Source organism: Schistocerca cancellata, chromosome 5, assembly GCF_023864275.1.
Source record: "Schistocerca cancellata isolate TAMUIC-IGC-003103 chromosome 5, iqSchCanc2.1, whole genome shotgun sequence".
Lineage (NCBI taxonomy): Eukaryota > Metazoa > Arthropoda > Insecta > Orthoptera > Acrididae > Schistocerca > Schistocerca cancellata.
In genome coordinates this window covers 482,790,295-482,811,718 of record NC_064630.1, presented here as the reverse complement: position 1 = coordinate 482,811,718, position 21,424 = coordinate 482,790,295, and the positions used below count along the sequence as shown (strand labels likewise).

Below are 21,424 nucleotides of genomic sequence, written 5' to 3'. Positions count from 1 at the left end.
GACGAGAGCTTTCTCTCTAAAACATTGATTTCTTCCTTCGAATTAAGGTTAATGTAATGCAGAGATGTGGGATTGTGGAGAGAGGCGTAACTGCTGATCAAAGATAATTATGACTCAAAAGCATATAATATCTTCGTTTCTGACCAGACCCAACGGAACAGCTCGTGCCATGCAGCCAACTGTTAATTGGAAGGTGGTGCGATGCTGCGAAAGGAATTCTATTGGCCAAGTGCGACATCAGATAATAAATAATTTTTCCATCAAAGAATTGTGCTCAATATGACATACGAAGCCTCTTTTTTCTGGAAATAAAGACGGGTGCGGGTGGGCGAGCAAAACGATAAAACGCCTTTCTGATGATGGAGTCAATAACTCGAGAGCTGACGATATGGAAATGGATACGTCTGTGAAATCAAAATGTCTGAGTCCTTCCATTCAAAGTGAACTTCACTGAAAAAGTTCTGATCCACAAACATAAATGTACGATAGGAACCTCGGAATGGCTAAACGACAGATAATATGCTGCTTATCGCAGAGATATACGAAGATTTCATGCATGGTATACTATGTTTTGCGTGCATCCTCAGAATCGTTAGTGTTGAACCCCCTCCTCCCCTCATATTTTTTTCGTAGATGAAACAGATATTACGAATTTTATACTCCCTTTTTAACAGACACCAGTTAGAAACATATAAATTTCTCAAACATAACGCGCGAAATTTCACCCATGTTGTGACTAACATTTCACGTAAATGGATACAGAGCTCATGAACAAAATGTTAATATCATGAATTTGCCACCTTACACCACACGTTTTACAACCCCTCAATGTTTTATTTCTACGAACACCTACCTTTAATACATCTCTTCTGAAATTGGTAATAATGGAACTATTGGAGTAAGTTCGATATTTCTCTGTAACTTAAATAATTTTCAGCGGGAACAGATACCCCAAATCAGACTTCCATGGCTTATATGGATTGTAGAAATCTTGAGTAAGTCGGCCGGCCAGTGTGGCCGTGCGGTTCTAAGCGCTTCAGTTTGGAACCGCGTGACCGCTACGGTCGCAGGTTTGAATCCTGCCTCGGGCATGGATGTTTGTGATGTCCTTAGGTTAGTTAGGTTTAAGTAGTTCTAAGTTCTAGGGGACTGATGACCACAGCAGTTGAGTCCCATAGTGCTCAGAGCCATTTGAACCATTTTTTTGAGTAAGTCGGCATACGAGGAGAGAATTTTTCTATTTTAATTTTTCTTGAACTCAGACTTTCAGAGAGCTTTTCGGATGGAGCATTTCGATGAGAAAGATCCTTTTCCACAACAAAAGATTACTTGAAAGATTATCTTGGATAAAAAAATAAAAACAAAAGGCTTTAAAGTGAAATGGATTAAGTTCATGTTTAAAATCGTGGCCGGGTTACCCCATACTGCCGTAACTGACATTGAATTTTAGGTGTAGCATCTAATGCTCCCATAGTACATCAGACAACATTTGCAAATTAAATGATGAAATGTGCCAGAAAAAAAACTTGCTGAAGTCCCTTGTCTACTATGCACACACTCGTTCTTGAAGTGTAGACACTGATTGAATGTCAACGTATTACGTAATAATATTATAATCCGTAATATTATAATCCGTAATAATATTACGGAGTTGAAAAGATGCCCGAAGAGTTTGTTATCTTGGCACCCATTTGTTGTGAAACCGTAATACGTCACACGCGTACGTTGCTAGGAGACGCTTCCTAAACGCCGCTGAAAACATGTCTGCTGGCGCCATCCAGCTGCCCACTGGTGAACTACGTTCCTGCCACGTGGTGCAGCCCTCTGGCGACGCCTGTGGTAACCACGAGAAAGTTTTCACGGCGTCCACTATTTGACAACCCACAACGCACGGCAACGTTTCCCCTCTCTTTCTCCAGCATTTCAAGGTCGAGACCTGAAGAGGCCGCATCAAGTTCATCACCCGGAACTGAAATAAGAGGGAAATTCTGCGCAGTGCGGAACGACAAGATGGGCGTGCGGCCCCCGCAAAACAAAGCAAGGGCAATGCACACGAAGCTAGGACGTTGTCCCGAAATGCCGGAACGTCTGCGTTACGAAACAGACATCAGTGAGTTCCATTTCGCTGCCAAAACATAATTCTGTCGCGAATTTGGGTCCCTTGCTCAACGCAGCCTGAAGGCTTAACGCAATCAGAAGCGTATGTTTTCGCATCTACAAATTCTCGTGCGGTGACAGACTGTTGGTTTGCGAAGTGGGGTAGTCTTTTGGGAACGACAGATAAATATGTTTATTTTGGTCTCGTGAGGTCGGCCTAGATGCATCTAGTTGCCCCTTCGCAATACAGTTTGCGAAATACTACATGCCATCCTGCACAAGGTCGCATAGAAAACATTCATATCCCAGCAGCAAGGTGATTATCGAGTATAATCACGTAGTACAATATATGATAGAACTTAATCTTTCTACATCGTCCCATCATTGTTAAAAGCAAAGGAAGTAAAGTGGTATGGAATGGTTGGCTGGAAGACGCGAAGGGCATGTTTCACCCGCCTAATTGGCAAGATCTTCACTATCCTTCCCGTATACTGGCACCTTCTCTTCGCGATGTGTGAGAGTTGTGTGTTTAAGGGTAAGTGGTAAGTCTAGGTGACAAGTGGGTGTGTAGTGTAGTGTCATATTTGTGTTGGATTATGATGGTGATGATGTTGATTAGTATGATTATGATCATAGGAGGGAGAAGGCGAAACCAGGTGTCGGCACATAGCCTACTCCTACAAGGAAGCCTCCGAGATTGTCTCATCCGACGGACGAATCACCACGAACTTGGTCACATACCCTCGCTTCATGAGAGGTTTGGAATTGAATCCAGGACATGGCTGCAAAGATGGGTAATCAGAGACTTTATGTCATCACCCCTCCACTCCTTCGCCGTAAATGCAAAGGGAAAGGGAAAGTTGCCAACGCACATGGCGTACCAGGGCGGTTAGCCATCCAAGCACTGGCCACGCAAGACCTGATTCGACGGAAGCCGGTGTATAATCATCTTCCAGATTTGAATACTACTTCCAATGTAATATTTTTTTTAACCACATGCAAAAGAAGTTGCAGCGTCAATTCCTAAATAGTGAAATGGCCCCTTCAACAAGGACGTGGGCTATTTCATTTCTCGTCCTTGTTCAGCTAAGATAAGGCTTTTTTTTCTTTTTTAATGAACAGTCGAGGTCGCAAGTGTACGACCGTGGTATCACGAACAATCTGAGGAGTCGCCAGCACCGGCCATAGGTGGCCAAAAAAATTTGAAGATAACTTGTAGATAAGCCGAAACCGATTAATAAAGAAATATTATTGCGAACTCGACTGTTCATTTTTAAATATAGAATCAGGTGGCTGCTCTCCGTGGACTGTGTTGTCAAAATTTGTAAGGTAAGGTTTTGTTCCTACAGTCTGTTGGATACGATACAAAGAAATGACAGACAGCCGCTGTGGCCGAGCGGTTCTAGGCGTTTCAGTCCGGAATCACGTTGCTGCTACGATCGCAGGTTCGAATCCTGCCTCGGGCATGGATGTGTGTGATGTCCGTCGGTTAGTTAGGTTTAAATAGTTCTAAGTCTAGGGGACTGATGACCTCAGATGTTAAGTCCCATAGTGCCTAGAGCCCTTTGAAACATTTGAATTTGAAATGACAGACATTGGCTGCAAGTTGGCATTGACTGAGATCAATGGGAAAGTTGAAAATTTCTGTCGGACCGTGATTCTAAACAGGGTCTTTGTTTTCTAGGCAGATGCTCTGACAGTTTACTACTTGGTATATGCTACGTTGCCCAAGAAACGAGCATTATTTGGTGTCACGTAAAAGACTACGTGTGTGTTTCAGTGATGTTCTCCATCCCCTTCTACTACAAGAACAGCGGTTAGCGCTGAGAATGCTACTGCTATAGTTAGTTGGTCACAAATGTCCTAATTATCCAATAATAATTACTAACGCTCTTTCACTAAACAGACGCGAGGAGGTCTAATATATTGTTCTACACGTTCGTTTTTGAAAAATACAAGAGGTAAGGCTATTATTACATAAAATGGTTCAAATGGCTCTGAGCACTATGGGACTTAACTTCTGAGGTCATCAGTCCCCTCGAACTTAAAACTACTAAAACCTAACTAACCTAAGGACATCACACACATCCATGCCCGAGGCAGGATTCGAACCTGCGACCGTAGCGGTCGCGCGGTTCTAGACTGCCTAGAACCGCTTACCCGCTGGCCAGCTATTATTACACAAATCTGATTTGATCATAGTACTGCTTTACTTGGCTGGTCCTACTTTAGATGGTAGGCTCTCGACCTCCTCCAACCTTTGAACTGCCTTACGCAGCAGTTACTTGTGGACCTATTGTTGAAGACGGATTCCTACAACTTAAAGAGGTTTTTACGTATACAAATCATTGCCAGAAATGAAAGAAGTGATATCTGCCAGAACAAACTCTTTGGACTGACTGCGGATGGGTTCCCTGCCTTTGAGATCCATAGTGTAAAACTTACCGTTTCGGGTACCGAGCCACATCTAAATGGAAAAGCAGATTGCACAGTGGTTTTGAAAAGACCTTGTATAATAAGATGCAATCGGCTTTCGTACAAAATGCTGAGCTCGCCGCTCATTACACATTTTTACCGTGACTGTTCCGCACTATCTACTTAGAGAGAACGTTAGATGGAAACATTCGCTTGCATCTTTTTACAAGCACCGTGTGAGGTAAGAGCGCAAATAGACGCGTCACGAGTGTGAAGTTTACAATGGCATACCTCACATCCCGTTACCTGTTTCACAAGCATCTCAATGTACACGGAAACCAGTTTTGCGAGCTATAGGTAGGCTAAGACACGCTTTATCTGCGAAGTGGCACATTTACTGCACCACTTTATACTTTTACTTTAGGTAACAGGTTGAGTGCGACCTTCTCCATGTCGCGGCACTCCATTTGCCTTATTCATTAATACTGCCCTCTTCTGCTTGCTGATCCCTGCTCAACAGGAATACTGCATCAAATATTTGCCATTTGCTGCCTGGAATAATGACTAATATCTAAAAAAATCGCTCTTCGGACTAAAACAAGTTTCATTACACTCCATGCTGGATGGTAAAGTGGTTCATGTTAGGTTCCTAACATAAAGATTCCTACTAAATCCACCTCTCTCCATACATCATGGAATATTTTACCTAAATTTCCCAGACTTCTAAGAGTAGTAAATAAGAATTATGACCCACCAACATGCTGAAACAATCTATTTAATGGCGGCGGCGAAGGGGGCTGGGGTGGTGGTGGTGGTGGTGGTGGTGGTGGTGGTGGTGGTAGTAGCAGCATCAGCCCTTATTATTGTTGTTTTTACATTCATTATCTTCTGGACAGCTTTACCAACTCCAAAAATTCTTCAGTGACACGAAACATCAAGTAACCACTAAATGTGTTAGAAATTTGTAGCATCATAAAGAAATGGCATAGCACGTGTTTTGCAGTTACAGCCCACAACTAATTCTCTTGTTCTGCAAGGTCATTTTGGATGTTAATCTGCTTCAGATTTTCAAGATTTAAACGACGTAGCCATTACTTATGTATCAAATACAGAACTCTAACCTATTACAAATACAATTAAGTGTACGAATAATTATCATTATCAGTATCATCCATCGTATACTTGAATGGATGAGCCAAAACTATCTCGTTACGCACTTCTCGTCATTTAAATTTCCTGCTGAAGCATAGCAGGGCGAGTTGACTGCTGCATTTTTTTCTTTACACTTAAAATTCGCACTATGTATAAGAAACGTTGGTAGTAGTATGGGTAACATATTACAGATCTAAAGGTTTAGACTTCAATCCCGGTGCGTCATAGGACTTTCTCCTCGACTTTCACATCCAGAAATACACTGGTTTGCAAAACGAAAGGACGAAAATAACTGTCGCAACATACTCGTATGTCACTGCCTAGTAACATAGCTGGACGAAACTGGGACCACACATAAAGAAACGTGCTACAGTATAGTACAGAAGGTCACTGAAGTAGTAAGCAATGAGACGAGCAGAACTGACACTTTTATTCAAAGACAGTAATTACAAATGGTTCAAATGGCTCTGAACACTATGGGACTCAACTTCTGAGGTCATCAGTCCCCTAGAACTTAGAACTACTTAAACCTAACTAACCTAACGACATCACACACATCCATGCCCGAGGCAGGATTCGAACCTGCGACCGTAGCGGTCGCGCGTTTCCAGACTATAACGCCTAGAACCGCTCGGCCACCCCGGTAATTACAGTGAAGACACTACGATTCGTTATTGTTCTCTGGACGTTACAAAAGTCTGAGCATGGTTCTTAATATGGCGTGTGATCTCCACGGACGGCAATGAGTGCTCTGCAACGTGCTGCCAGAAAGTTGATAAGTTCTCGTGGTAGGGCGACCCATTGCTCCAGCAGCGCGGCTGACATCTGATGGACGGTCGTTGGCGCTTGTGGACGTGCTGCAGTACGTCTCCCAAACACACACTACGCGGGCTCGATGGATTTAAAGTTAGAGGACCGGGCAGGACAGCCCATTCGGCGATCATCACCTCTTTCAAGAGCTCCTCCACCCACGTAGCTCGACGCGGTAGCGCACTGTCATCCATAAAAATGAAACCGGGACCGAATGCACCCCTGGAAAGACGCACAGTGGGAAGGAGTACGGTGTCACAATAACGTTGACCGGTAACTGTACCGTGTTTAAAGATTTGGAAGTCAGTTCGCCCATGCAACATTATGATCCCCTCCACCACCCTCACACACCAAAGCACCTGAATCACCAAAACCATCATGCTCGACAATGTTCCTGGGTCCATTCAGTGTTCCCTCCTCTCATCATATGAGGGTACCCCTAGCAGTTTTGGTGGTCCAGGTGTCAAATTTAACTCTGTTACATCATCATACCATTCATGTCTTTATTCTTTTGTTTGTGCATCAATCTGCTAAACATGACCCTTTTAAAGTACTCCCATCCGTTTGTTTCATAATTCCCGCGCATTTATCATTGGAAACATAACTGTTTAAATTTCACAGATTGTGATCGACAAATGGAACCAGTCTTTTGCGAATGAAACCAGCTTTGGTATGTGATTTCATTAGAAGTAAGTTAAAGCTGTCATCAAGCGAAAGGCTGGCTTCAGCACCCCTGTTATTTAGTGGGCACGCCCTTTTGTATGTGGTTTGCCCTTACTTTCCCCTAATCTTTGAATTGTGTTACCCTACCAGTAACACCACCTAAACGTGGACTCCGAAACATGGCGCAAGTTGCCATTTTTCACATATACAAATAATTACCAGAGTTGAAAGCAGCGGTAAGTAGCAGAAAAAGCATAGCAGAGACGCTGAATTCGTGTTCTTAACAGCGAACAACTCAGGTCATTCGGTGAAAATTGTTGGAAACCGTAGATGTCGGAATGTGGGTTCTAGATACAAAAATCTAACAAATGAGAGACGAACAAACGAATGCTTCATAGACATTCATTCATTTCTTTTTCTTTTTCAGCCTTGTTGTCAGTATTCGTCCCTTAAGCCACTTCCCCTCTTTTTTTTCTTATTGTTATTTCATGCTTCAGCTGAGGCGGGCTGGCAGCGGCCTACATACGCCGCTCTTCGGCCAAGAGATACAACATATAGACACGGAAGACAGAGAAAACATAAAAAGCATGGTAAACAGATGAGGAACACTGCACAATAAATTAGAAGTCTTCGACGGAAGGCACTGTACATGAAGGGTGGCACCAGTTGAACAGACGAAGACATCCAGGTGGAGACGCGAACGTAGTAGAAAACACTGTACACAGACGGAGAGAGACTGACGCACGGAAAACTGGCAACGATCATCGGCGAAGTGCTCACACTGACGAAGGGGGGGGGGCTGCCTCCAGGTCAAAGGGAGAGGTACAACCCTTCCCCTCTTTCGCCCTCCTGTTCAAATTCGTTGGATGACCACAAACGCTTTCTAGAAGAAGTTTAGGAATTCCATACAAAGCTTTTGTTGGTTTTAAAATGATACCAATCAGTACTGGAGCTTGACAAAACAACTAATCACTATTTGGCAACAGTTGTCTCACAGAGCGTACGAATTCTAATGCATTTGTCGTGCTTAAAGTACTGTGGGCGGGCAGAATAATATGAAATCCTATGTAGTAGGGTGCAGTCCCGCCTTAAGCAAGCAAAACGGTGCGAAGCGTCCAAGACATGGTGTATACAGGGTGAGTCACCTAACGTTACCGCTGGATATATTTCGTAAACCACATCAAATACTGACGAACCGATTCCACAGACCGAACGTGAGGAGAGGGGCTAGTGTAATTGTTTAATACAAACCATACAAAGATGCACGGAAGTATGTTTTTTTAACACAAACCTACGTTTTTTTTAATGGAACCACGTTAGTTTTGTTAGCACATCTGAACATATAAATAAATACGTAATCAGTGCCGTTTGTTGCATTGTAAAATGTTAATTACATCCGGAGATATTGTAACCTAAAGTTGATGCTTGAAACCTCCGGCGTTCAGTTGGGTGTTGTAACAAACAGCTGCAACATACATCGCGTTTCTACAGAATGATCTGCCAACGTTGCTCGAAAATGTCCCACTGGAAACGCGTCGACGTATGTGGTATCAGCATGATGGTGCACCTGCACATTCCGCAATTAACACTAGGCTGACCCTTGACAGGATGTTCGACGGGCGCTTCATAGGACGTGGAGGACGCATAAATTGGCCAGCCCGTTCTCCTGATCTTTTACCTCTGGACTTCTTTCTGTGGGGTACGTTAAAGGAGAATGTGTACCGTGATGTGTCTACAATCCCAGAGGATCTGAAACAACGTATTGTGGCAGCCTGCGGCGACATTACACCAGATATACTGCGGCGTGTACGACATTCATTACGCCAGAGATTGCAATTGTGTGCAGCAAATGATGGCCACCACATTGAACATCTATTAGCCTGACATGTCGAGACACACTCTATTTCACTCCGTAATTGAAAACGGAAACCACGTGTGTACGTGTACCTCATCCCTCATGGTAATGTACATGTGCGTCAGTGAAAAAGACCAATAAAAAGGAGTGAGCATGTGGACGTAATGTGCTGTTCCAGTCTCTTCTGTACCTAAGGTCCATCACCGTTCCCTTTGGATCCCTACATAATTTGGTGCTCTCCGATACACACGATCGAACAGCGGAGGAGTGGTACTCAAGCGTCAACTTTAGGTTACAATATCTCCTGATGTAATTAACGTTTTACAATGCAACAAGCGGCACTGATTACGTATTTGTTTATATGTTCAGATGTGCTAACAAAACTAACGGGGTTCCATTTAAAAAAAACGTAGGTTTGTGTTAAGAAACATACTTCCGTGCATTTTTTTACGGTTTGTATTAACCAATTACACTAGCCCCTCTCCTCACGTTCGGTCTGTGGAATCGATTCGTCAGTATTTGATGTGGTTTACGAAATATATCCAGCGGTAATGTTATGTGACTCACCCTGTATATTGCCGGAAAAACATTGCAGCACCCTCGAGGACGAGGTCATTTTATTGACAAGTGAGATGACAAGTACTTTATGTTTGATACGAAATTCAGATCGAATGAAACAAACGATTCGTAGCAATGGGTGCCCAAATAGTCGCATCACTATACAATGAAACCCCCCACTCTCCCTCTCGCGTTAACGCAGATGTTTATTCTAGCCTGCAAACGATCACTTGCAGGTCCTGTATGTGTTCAATTGGCGAAATGATGATGCTCTTACCGCCCTGGGCAGTAGTTGTACACCCCGAAGAGCGCACTGTGTCGCAGCAGCTGTAAGTAAATGTCCACTACCCGGCCGAAGTAGCACATCGCCTTTCTGTCAAAGAAATGACAGTAGTACGGGGATAACAGCCTCTGCAAGGTAGCAGGCACTGGCTACTTCATTTTACAGCAGTTGAGGATGTGACGATCGCATGTTGTAATTGTTGTAACTGATGTATCAACTCCCCCCCCCCTACCCCCGCACGCACGCACGCACGCACGCACGCACACACGCACGCACACACACACGATGAAGCCTCGAAGGGAACCTGAGTGTCATGGGCGAATGCACTCTAGAATAGACAGCTCACTGGTCAACGCCATACACCTGTACGTCCACCACTCGCATACAGACAGAACCTACACTCATCACTAAAAGACCGTAGAGTGCGATTCCACTCTCCAGTTGACTCTTTCATGGCACCAGAGTAGCCACACTTGGCGGTGTCGTGGTGTCAATGGCAGCCCGGCCACAGGCAGAAATTATCTGTGTCCTGCTACAAGCAGATGGTTCCCAATGGTCCCTGATGACACAGTAGTTGCAACATGTGCCCGGCTTTTATTCCTGGGTAATGTTCGGTAGTCAGCGTTGCTTGCAAAATGCGTCGATCGTCAGATGTGTCTGTGCTGCGCGGATGTCCTACATGTGTGGGAATGTTACACAGACACAGATACATTATGCCCCAAACGTGCAACAATGTGAAACTTTCCGCAGGTCCACAATGCGATCCCGTTCATGTGGCTGAAGCTGTTCAAAGGGAGGACGTACTCGCCGGTGGAGCATGGTTGTACCCTGGAATGAACGTTGCTAACACCGTTCAGCTGTGAACTCAGCACAGTTACTGTCTGCACCATAGCCGAAACAGAGTGAGCACAGATTACCTCCTGAGCGTCACCGGCAGTGACAAATGAATCACTAACATCACAACTCCTCAGTATGCACATATTACACCCTAAGAACCACTGAACACAGTCCTTGAGGGCGGTGCAACTTTTTTTCCGGCAGCGTAGAAACAGTGTTGCGCACTGGAATTTTACCATTACTTGCAAACAAATGGTTGTCGATAGCTGAAGGTTTCACGACGAGGATATTGAACCTTAATTACTTTTCCACTACGAAGCACAACTGATTTATGATGGTCTTATACGCAAACTTTCGCGTTTAGCCTCGCAGCTGATATCCAACAGCAGGAAATAAATTCAATGTGCGGCAGCGACAACCAAACTTGTTACATGATGCAGCAGATAGCTATCGCTGTCCACACCGCAGTATAAATGTAAAGGAAACAAGAAGGTGAGGCCATCAGCCGGTCACAGGTGGGTGCCCCGCGCCGCGACGCAGCTGACCTCTTGAGGCAGGTGGGCGACACGCAACCAGCTCTTCTCGCGGACCACAACGTGACTTTCGCTGCCCGCTGACTGAAGGCGGAAAGCGAGGAGGCCAGAATGGGATGGCTTACTCAACGAGTGATCACAGCTCTCAGAAACGTCCAGGGTTTCCACGAACGTCTAATGTTTCGTCTTTACGACCACGACCAGAGCAACACTTGGCTACGACAAGTTGCACAGCAAAAACATTGGTCAGTGAATGTATGGTGTGAGATTCTGGAGGACAGAATTATAGGCCCCTATTTCATCGAAGGAAATCTTAATGGTAGGACGTACACCACATTCCTGGAAGAAACACTAGGTCTGTTATTGGAAGAAATACTTTTAGGAACAAGGAACAGAATGTGGTATCAACAGGATGGGTGTCCGGCACATTTTTCGCTGATGGCTAGAAATGAGTTGCAGAGACAACTCCCAAATCGTTGGATTGGAAGCGGAGGCGATAAGTCTTGGCCGGCTACGTTCGTCAGACTTGACGTTTTTTCTTGTGGGGATTCGTAAAAGACATTGTTTATAAAGACGTTTCAACTACACCTGAAGATATGCGAGAGAGAATTGTCAGAGCATGTGCTTCGATAAGTGCTGACGTGATGAGGAATACCACTCAGTCCATGATAAGAAGATTGATTGATACCAATGGCCATCACTTCGAACATCTTCTGTAAATGGACGTTCATGCCACCTTTTTGACCTTCGTTGACCTTCGAAGACCTTACTGTTACACATCATTGGATTCGTCTCGATAGCCGCTATCCGAAAATAAGTACCAAACTACAGCATCCCATTTAAATATACAAGGTTGACCTTCATATCTCTGAAGCGACCCCACCTAGCAACAAAAAACCAACGTCATATTATGGCCCCCGTTGCAACAATTGTCCCACAAACTTTTTAGCTCCTATCATACTTTCAGAGTTATTCTTGGTGGCAATAGTTAGTGACTCACCCTGTATAGTGAAATGGGCGAGAATTACACAATGTTATCTTCGCGAGTGGTTAAGACAGTGGACTCGCATTCGAGAAGACGGCAGTTCAAATCTTTAATCGGTCATACCAATTTACGTTTTCCATGGTTTCTCTAAATCGCTCAACCCTGCATTAGGCGCGTACGCTTAGGGTGACATATCACATATCTATTAAAATGTATACAGAAAAAAATCATTTTTTATTTGAAAGGCTATACTTTCGACTAAATTTTCATTCTACTGAATGTAACAGAGTTTTTCATGGCCACTGCACTAGATTAAAGGCATGTTACACAAATGTCTTTGAGATGTTCTCCACACATTCATCTCTTACATTTCATGCACTACTTCCTTCTAATTTTCTCTCTTCTTCTTCTACGGGCATGGCAACGTCCTCTGGAGCCTGACGGTTTTTCAAGGTCGATCGTTCCCTCTTTCTCAGCACCAAGTAACACAGCGGTAGTCAAACTTTTTTTGTTAAAGAACCAATACTAACACTGTATGGCAGCATCTCAGGCCGCATACGCACCGATCTTAGGCCGCAGCTCGTGGTCTAGTGGCGAGCGTTGCTGGATCACGGGGTTCCGTGTTCGATTCCCGGCCGGGTTGGGGATTTTCTCTGCCTGGGGACTGGGTATTTGTGTCATCATCATCATCATCATCATCATCATCATCATCATCATCATTCGTGACAGTGGCTGGATTGGACTGGGTAAAAAAAAGGGACTGTGTACAGATTGGGACTTGTACGGGCGCTGATAACCGTGCAGTTTAGCGTCCCAAAAACCAAACATCACCATCAGCACTGATCTTTTTATTAACTGGTCACTTGCATAAATTGGTATGTTATGAGCCCCCAATAGACTTAACTTTGCCGGCCGATGTGGCCGTGCGGTTCTAGGCGCTTCAGTCTGGAACCGCGTGACCGCTACGGTTGCAGGTTCGAATCCTGCCTCGGGCATGGATGTGTGTGATGTCCTTAGGTTAGTTAGGTTTAAGTAGTTCTAAGTTCTAGGGGAATGATGATCACAGATGTTAAGTCCCATAGTGCTCAGAGCCATTTGAACCATTTTTTGAACTGTGGTAACAGCGTGATAAGTTAGTCGCCGCTTCCAAGTTGTGACCGTTAGAAGTCGCCACCATTCGGAATACTTCGTGCCGGCTATTCTGTTTCGGATCCCAGCCGATCTGAACGACCCCAAAATTGTGACACTATATTGGCCCGACGAAGTGTTGTATTTTCTGTGTGAGTGGATGATTTAATGATCAATTACAGTAATTATAGTTTGAACTCGTCGAAATCTGTGAGACGCAGAGTCTGATATCTCATCGGACACCCATCGGTGCCTTTGTGAGATACGCGGCGCGTCAGAATAAATATGAATGTTAGAGGCAACATTTGTCAGGAACGGTGAGCGTTAACATACTATTTTGGACTGGGACCATACGGACTCCGCGACGGTTAGCAATCACGGATGCGTATATGCGCAGCAATTTCGTCCCTCTACCTGTGTGGCACACTGGGCCTCTGGCCGCCAAAAGTAGTGCGTGTGAGGTGGATGGCACGGAGCCTGCGGTGGAGTTCTTGACCTAGACACCCGCCAGAACAGGCGGGCAGCCGTGGCGCAGGTGCGCTAAAAATAGGGTCGCGGCGCGGGGACGTGCGGCGGCTCTCGGCGCTGCACCGCACTGCACTGCACTGCGGTACTGACTGACGTTTCTCTCTTGTCCGCAGCAGACGTCGGCTGGCAGCCACTCTGTTGTGTTTGGACGAGGCCACTCACTTCTTCACGTGTATGAACCACCAATGTAGCACGCACGCTGCCGAGCTATCTTCAGCTCCCAAAAGTGCCTGGATCATCCTCTACAGATCGATGCATAATTTTAACGATGCCATCAACTTTCAAGGTTCTTTTGAACACCACAGTGCTGTACAAAGAATAGTCTTACCGGATACGGATGCGTTTCAACCGAATTACCCGGACAATCATAGGACGACTCACCACTCAACGTCGACTCAGAACCACTATGCAACGTGCCAGTTTTTGACATTGACGCCGTGTTGCTGACGTAGCATTACGGCATTTGCGGGGAAATGTGAATGTGCGGCAGATATAATGTTACATCATGCCACTTATGATCTTCCGCGGTTTCAAATGTATTTTTACGGCTCCCAGAATCATGTGTGAGGCCTTCAGGCTTCGCAGATGACAGCCCTTTTGAAACATGTTATTTTCCGCGCTTCGTAGGCATTAGATGCTGTTCGAATTCTCGTTTCGTCCGTTTTGGGTGTTTTTCTGTCGATATTGTGTGAAGAGGAAAACGTTTGGGGAAAATGATTTACAAAGCCCTTGACGAGTCTATAGACGACGAAAATACCTTTTTGAATATGACTGTGTATCTCTTCATGTGTATTTATAGTAGAAAACCTAACTCCTACATATTTGTACATAGGAATTATAACTAAAAAACTAGATCTTCTAGCCAGTCCACAGGTAATGGCACCTACCTACGAGACCAGTAACGTAAGTGTTAGGAACTGATGCCACAAATGAAAGAACCATAAAGTGACAGGAAAAAAAAAATCATTGGCTCGACTGGTGATCGAAACCCAGACATTTGTATATCTATTTTGACACTCATCCACTGTGTCGCACTGGATCGATGCTCATAGTTAATTATGGTCGGTACGATCTTCACTTCGTGTGTATTCAGGAGGATTGCAAGGGGCACAGCCGGCCGGAGTGGCCGAACGGTTCTAGACGCTACAGTCTGGAACCGCGCGACCGCTACGGTCGCAGGTTCGAATCCTGTCTCGGGCATGGATGTGTGTGGTGTCCTTAGGTTAGTTAGGTTTAAGTAGTTCTAAGTTCTAGGGGACTGATGACCTCAGATGTTAAGTCCCTTAGTGCTCAGAGCCAAGAGGCACAAGTATGGCCACTTCGGAAGCAAAGTTGTTTTGTTTCCCAAAGGTCATCAAATCAACCTTAGACATTACAGCCGTATGTGCTGTGCCATTACCCTCTCAGAAGGTTAATCCCTTGTTGGGAAAAATGCCTACGTCAGTGAATGTATATGGTCACCTAAAATGGTATCTGCCTCCGTGTCCGAGGTTGCTAACGTACGCTCGTGCGGTAGCGCGTGGCTGGGTAGCCGGACCAGTTCTTGTGGTGGAAGAAGTTTTCATCACCTGTATTTGGCCGTATCTACAATGTCTCAAGGAGTGAGATCATGAGCCATTGCTGGTGGTGACCCGTAAGTCGGATGAAGGCGTTGTACTCGGCTGCTCTCTGTGGTGCTATCCAGGAGGAGGCGACTATGTGCCACCAGTATTCAACCTTCCATTTCTCTCCTTCACAAACACTACAAATATGACAAAACTTTACACGTACTTACCGCAGTCGCATATATTTAAGACAACTGGCTGACTGAACCCACACCTCGGAACACCCCACCGAACAGTGCCACACAAGTTTTACTTCACTTACCTAAAATGGTTGCATTCACTTTAGCAGCTATCTTGTCTTTCTCTGGGTCACAGTGGATACTTACAACACCTATGAAACCGTCCATAACACACAGAACCTCCAAGATGCTTCACAGTTAGAAGAATACGGTCTGAACTTTACGCTTTACATGTTGCTCTCCATGCGTAAACGCATCCTGTGCTGCGGTACAGTGTAAATTTGACTTGTCTCATTCGCATTCATCACTCGCTAACTTTTCGTGCACCTCAATCACTAAACACCCTCCTTCGAACTCTTCAGAGTTTTGGAAATAGCTGTTCCCCAGTGAATATTGTACTACAGATTTCACAAAGGACTATTTTCCTTAAGTATGCATTTCGCCTCTGTAGGTGAGTGGTCAGCGTAGACGGCTGCTATACGGAAGACCTTGGTTCGATTCCCGGTACTGCCAAGGATTTTTCCATGACAGAAGAACTGGTACGGGGTGAATTCAGCCTCGTGATGCCATTTGAGGAACTACTTGACCGAGCAGTAATGGCTCCACGGTCTGGAAAGTTTGCAAAACGGCTGTTCTCTCGCCTCGCATCTCATCTCAGTAGATACTGCCGTGACATTAGATACAGGAGCTCTAATACAACATAGCAGTGAGCGACAAGGCCATTTTGCCTTTGTTACAAGTATGTTTATGTCCGACATAAAGACCACAGGCGTAGTTTCTACTAAAAAAACTTCCAAAAGCGTTGTGGTACAACGCGAAAAGGCTACGTCTCTTTGTTACATACAGAACAAGACAAGATCTGGAAATAGGGCGTGTATATACCAGGATTTTCATCATATTCCGTCCGACCCTTGTAAACCGTAAAACCCGCAACACATTGCAGTGGCAGAAGGTATTTCATGCCGTTATCAGTCACTTGTTCTGTTACGGGCAACGACTTTTGAACTTTTATCAATAGAGTACATGATTATGGTTTAAAGGTAATAAAAAGTTTAGAGTAGCAACAGTCAATTTTATTCATTGGTAACCTAGTTCTCAATACATTCAAAGTGTGATGCAGTACTACGGTTGTAAGACCACTACATTCATATGGTCGAGTCTTAGCATCAGTGTGCTACCAAAATAGACTGAAGATAAACAGGTAGCTTTACGTCGCTTGCCAGGAAGCACAAGCACTTCGTAACAGATTTTCCACCTGGTTAATAGCAAGTTAGTCCAACTTTGGGACGCAATACAGCAGCGCTTTTTGTGTGGCTTGGATTCGACAACACTTGGCAGGTTTTCGGAAGTATGTGGTACCAGGTATCTAGGTGTAGGTCACACAACTCCCATAAATTGCAGGCCGGTGCTTAGTGTGCGTGGAGCTGGCGCCCGACTGCACCCCTGACGTGCCCAACGTACCAAAATGAGTTCACTACCATGCTCCTCAAATCACTGTAACAGGATTCCTAGTGACACGGACAGTTACCCTGATAGATGATGCCATCACCGTCGGGAAAGACATCAATTACGAAGGTATGTACGCTATCCACAATAATGTTCACGCAATCAACAACCATCACTGTGGCTTCCATTACTACCACAGATCCACCGAAAGCCCAGGTGAATGTCCGCCACAGCTTAACACTGCTCCCACAGGCCTGCTTGCATTGCGCCGTTCATGTTTCGAGAGCCGTATTTATGGATACAGCGTATCCGATCACGACCTGATGCAACAAAGAAATTTAAATCATCCGACCAGAAGATACGTTTCCATTGATGGAAGTCCATTCTCGACAACTCTGTGGCCGCGCGGTTCGAGGCGCCATGTCGCGGATTGCGCGGCCCCTCCCGCCGGAGGTTCGAGTCCTCCCTCGGGTATGGGTCGGGGTGTTGTTCTTGGCATAAGTTAGTTTAAGTAGTGTGTAAGTCTAGGGACCGATGACCTCAGCAGTTTGGTCCTTTAGGAGTTCACTCACATTTTGACAACCCTGTCCCCTCTGCAATCATAATTGACGATGTCGCTGGGTCAGCATGGAAACACACACGAGTCATTGGCTGCGGAGCTACATGTTCAACGACGTGCGATTTAAGGGTGTTCCCCAAAAACGCTTGGGCCTGCACCAGCATTGTAGTCTGTCATAAGATCAGCTACAGATCATCGCCCACCGTGCTTTACAAATCAAGCAAACTTCCGCCCTCCACGTTCTGTGATTACGCGTGGACGTCCAACATCTTGTCGCCTACTCGTGGTTTCACAGTACTTCAGCCGCTTTCCATAGATGCTCACAACAGCTGCACGCAAACAGATGACCAGCTGATGAATTCTTCTTGGGTTATCAGCCGAGTAGTGGCGAAGATGATGGGTACGAAACTCACTGAAACGTTGCGACAAGACGACGCCAAACCCGAGAAGAATTCATCAGTGGAATATGCTGAGAAAGACTGCAATCGCATAGATGACCAGCTGTATCTGAAATGTTCGTTCCCAAGTTCCAGGCAATAACAAGTTGCTTTCTCTTTGTCAAAGTCTTTTATGTCAACAATTTCCCAATTGGCAGTCCGTATCATGACTAGATTGATTTCCCATTCTTTCTGTCCTTTTTTGTTATTTCAATTTTTTAGAAAGGAGGGGCCTGCAGAAAACAGAAACAGTCTTCAGTCAGAGGGTTAACGATTTAAAATATGTAAAAGGAGATGAAAATAAATTACTTTTTAAAATACACTTTGGAGGACACTATTTCACTATTTTTAAAACTTAAGACGATTTTACGCTATCATTAAAATACAATCAATGATGATGATGATGATGGTGGTGGTGGTAATGCTGCTAGGCTATAATGGTGATGCTGGTGGTGCACTGAAATTACGACGTTCATGATGGAGATGGAATGATGAATATGACCATGGGGACTAGTGAAACTGCAGGTTGCTATCAAAAATCACCGAAGGGGAAGAGGAGGGAGGGAGGACAGTGGAAGGATGGTGTGACATGGGGCGTTGTGATTAGGGCTGGAAAGAGGGGTTTATGCTGGGTCGGATTTCATAGGTGGGTTGCAGTTCTGTCAGGAGTACAGTGCTGATAAGGCTTGAAGTTGCGAGATAGGTGCGATATGGCTGCAGTGGCACAGCTGAGTACCTGGACAGATGAGTAGTGGATAATATACTAGGTACTGGGGTTGGGTTTTGTGGTTAATTAATTAGATCAGAAGATGCTTCAAGAGGTTGTGGAAGTGGACGAGTTGGTACAGGATGCAATTGGGGAAGGCAGGCAGATTCGGACGCCGAGGCCGAGAGCCTGTCTTTCCAGGATTTCAAGGTGTTTGTAAAGTTTGAGACAGGTCCAGACAATGTTGGTACACTTTAGGATGGAGCGGATGAGTGGACTGTTATGTAATGATAGACCCTAGCTGCGGCCTGCTAGTAGTTTAAATAGTTTTAGGACTTTGTGTCGGATGATAAGCGTCCGTGCAGTCCATGTTAGTTTCCTGTCGAAGGTTAGTCCTAAATACTTCACTGTTTTAGTAAAAGGAATGGGTTGAATACAGATGGAGTAGTGGAAATCTGGACGACGGAAACGTCGAGCGGCGTGACCAAAGATGGTGGCTTCGCTTTTTTGCAGATTTACTTGAAGTTTCCATACATTAGACCACTCAACCAGGAGACTGAAATGGCGTTGGAGGAGCTATTACAGAGTTGGAGGATGTAGTGGGTAGCTAAGCACGCGGTGCCTTCAGCATGTCGCAGGCGATAGTTCGAGGAGTGAGGGGGGGGGGGGGATGTGTGGATGTCTGCAGAGTACAAGACGTAATGGAAGGGATTCCCCACTCGTCTCTGGTCCGCTTACATACTTTCGTTGCCGCGTCACACGCCCGCATCGCCACCAGCTGACATTCACTTTCGGGTGGGCAGTGGTCATGATGTTTTGGGTCATCGGTGTATGGTGTTGTATAGCCCGTTGCCATATAACGCCAAGCTATCCGATGGAAAATTTATCACGAGATACCTTCTGGAAAGCGACGGGTACCTACCAAGGCACTAATTACCTTCAGTTCATAGTGGTAGGACTCTCATGATAAGAACTGGCCATATGAACTTAGTAGTATTGTATTTTTAGAGTATTTAGAATATTTCCATTTATTTTAGATCTGGTGATGGTTGAATTCCCCTTGTGTTGCACTTACAAAATTCACGAGAAATGGAGAACTGAATCAGTTCAGCTCTTTCGGAATAATGGTAAAGCATTATTATCCAGAAGGTTCAAAATACCTCAGTTCCACTACATGGGAGTAGACGGTATTGGTACCTCAGGAAACGTAAACGAGGTACTGATCGTGAGAGTGTCCACGGAAGCCCGCATATAAGCTGGGAAAGAGAGCCTCTGGCTGTTATAGCCGTCTTACAACGGTTTAGCATGTTCTGGGACCTCTTACGCAATAATGGCCTTTGGGACAGCACGTTTGCTGCAGTTCATAACTAGTCCCGCTACTTCGAACCTCCAATAATCGTGAAACCTAAACAAGGAAATGGCCAGGGCGTATCCCAAGGATGGTGCCTTCAAAGTTTTACAGAGAAGGAGATGTTTGGGGCTAGTGTGGGCCCAAGTGACCCAAGTGGTGAACTGAATGCAATGGCCAACCATCCGACTAACACAACAGTAAAATGCCGAATAATTTTATCAGTGTTAGACCAGTAAGGTTGAGGGAAAATACTTACACATTCTATCGTAGGAAAGGACATAGTAAGAGAGATAAATAGCAGTTTTCGGTCGCAGACTGGTGAAAAGGGCGCTGCAACTTAAGTAACTATCCAGGGTCGTGATGGCGTCCGTCAACGTGGCAAAAACTTAATTTTGACAAGGATCAAAGGTGTTAAACGAAATATCGGTGATTTTGCAGCCCATTTCCATGCCTATGTTTTCATCGTTGCAATTAATCTATCCTTTTGGTTTCCGTATGAGTATTTAGATGTTTTACTGTGGCCGAGTTTGCTTATAGATAATCTTCCTGAGTTTCTTCGAACTAAAGAGAAAGCCGCAGAACTGTCAGAGAGCCTAAGAGAGTTTAGAATGTTGACATTCCCCGGTTTCACGGAGCTTTGAAGGTCAAAAGAGGCTGGCGACTCTAAAATACAACCTACGTTATACGCGAAGAGTCAAACAGCGGTATGATGATTCACTAGTTTAGCGAGGCGTGTGAATAGTTTCTCAACTTTCTCAAGGAAAGGTGGTATTGTCCAAAAAGAAAACGAGATCGGACGGAAAATGCGGATTACAGGTTATTTTGAATACTAACGTGCTTCACCAGGTGAGGGCCTATTTGGATGTTTCGTCCTCGTCGGCAAAACAGGAGCTTCGATTTCTAGTACAATAATAAGGACCAGTTCACTTGGTTCATCACGCATCACGTGGTTACAAACTTCACCTCTTCACACTTGCAGGCCAAATTCTGAAGAAATGGTTTCTATGAGCAGGATTCGAACCGCTTATCTCTGGGTCCGCGCTGCAGTTGCGTAACGACATCGATAGTTAACAGCAGGTTTTACGCAATGGCGCACTGATATTAGGAACCCGTCGAAATGGGTGAAGGCCTCCAAATTCATAAAAAAAGTGCAATGTCACATGGATTAATCAGCAAGTCATGCTTGCACACCATGTAAACACTCTTACAGAAGTAGCTGATCCTGCTTGTTCATCGACAAAATAAAATTCTGTGTCATAAGCAATTAACAGTTTCAAAACCTCACAAGGCAGTACGGA

At 44.9% G+C, this 21,424-nt stretch overlaps 1 protein-coding gene across 2 annotated transcripts in view; it reads right to left on the bottom strand.

The window, feature by feature from the left end:
* LOC126188434 (segmentation protein cap'n'collar) overlaps positions 1-21,424 on the bottom strand; it is an 815,786-nt gene that overhangs the window by 490,804 nt on the left and 303,558 nt on the right. The window lies entirely within an intron of this gene.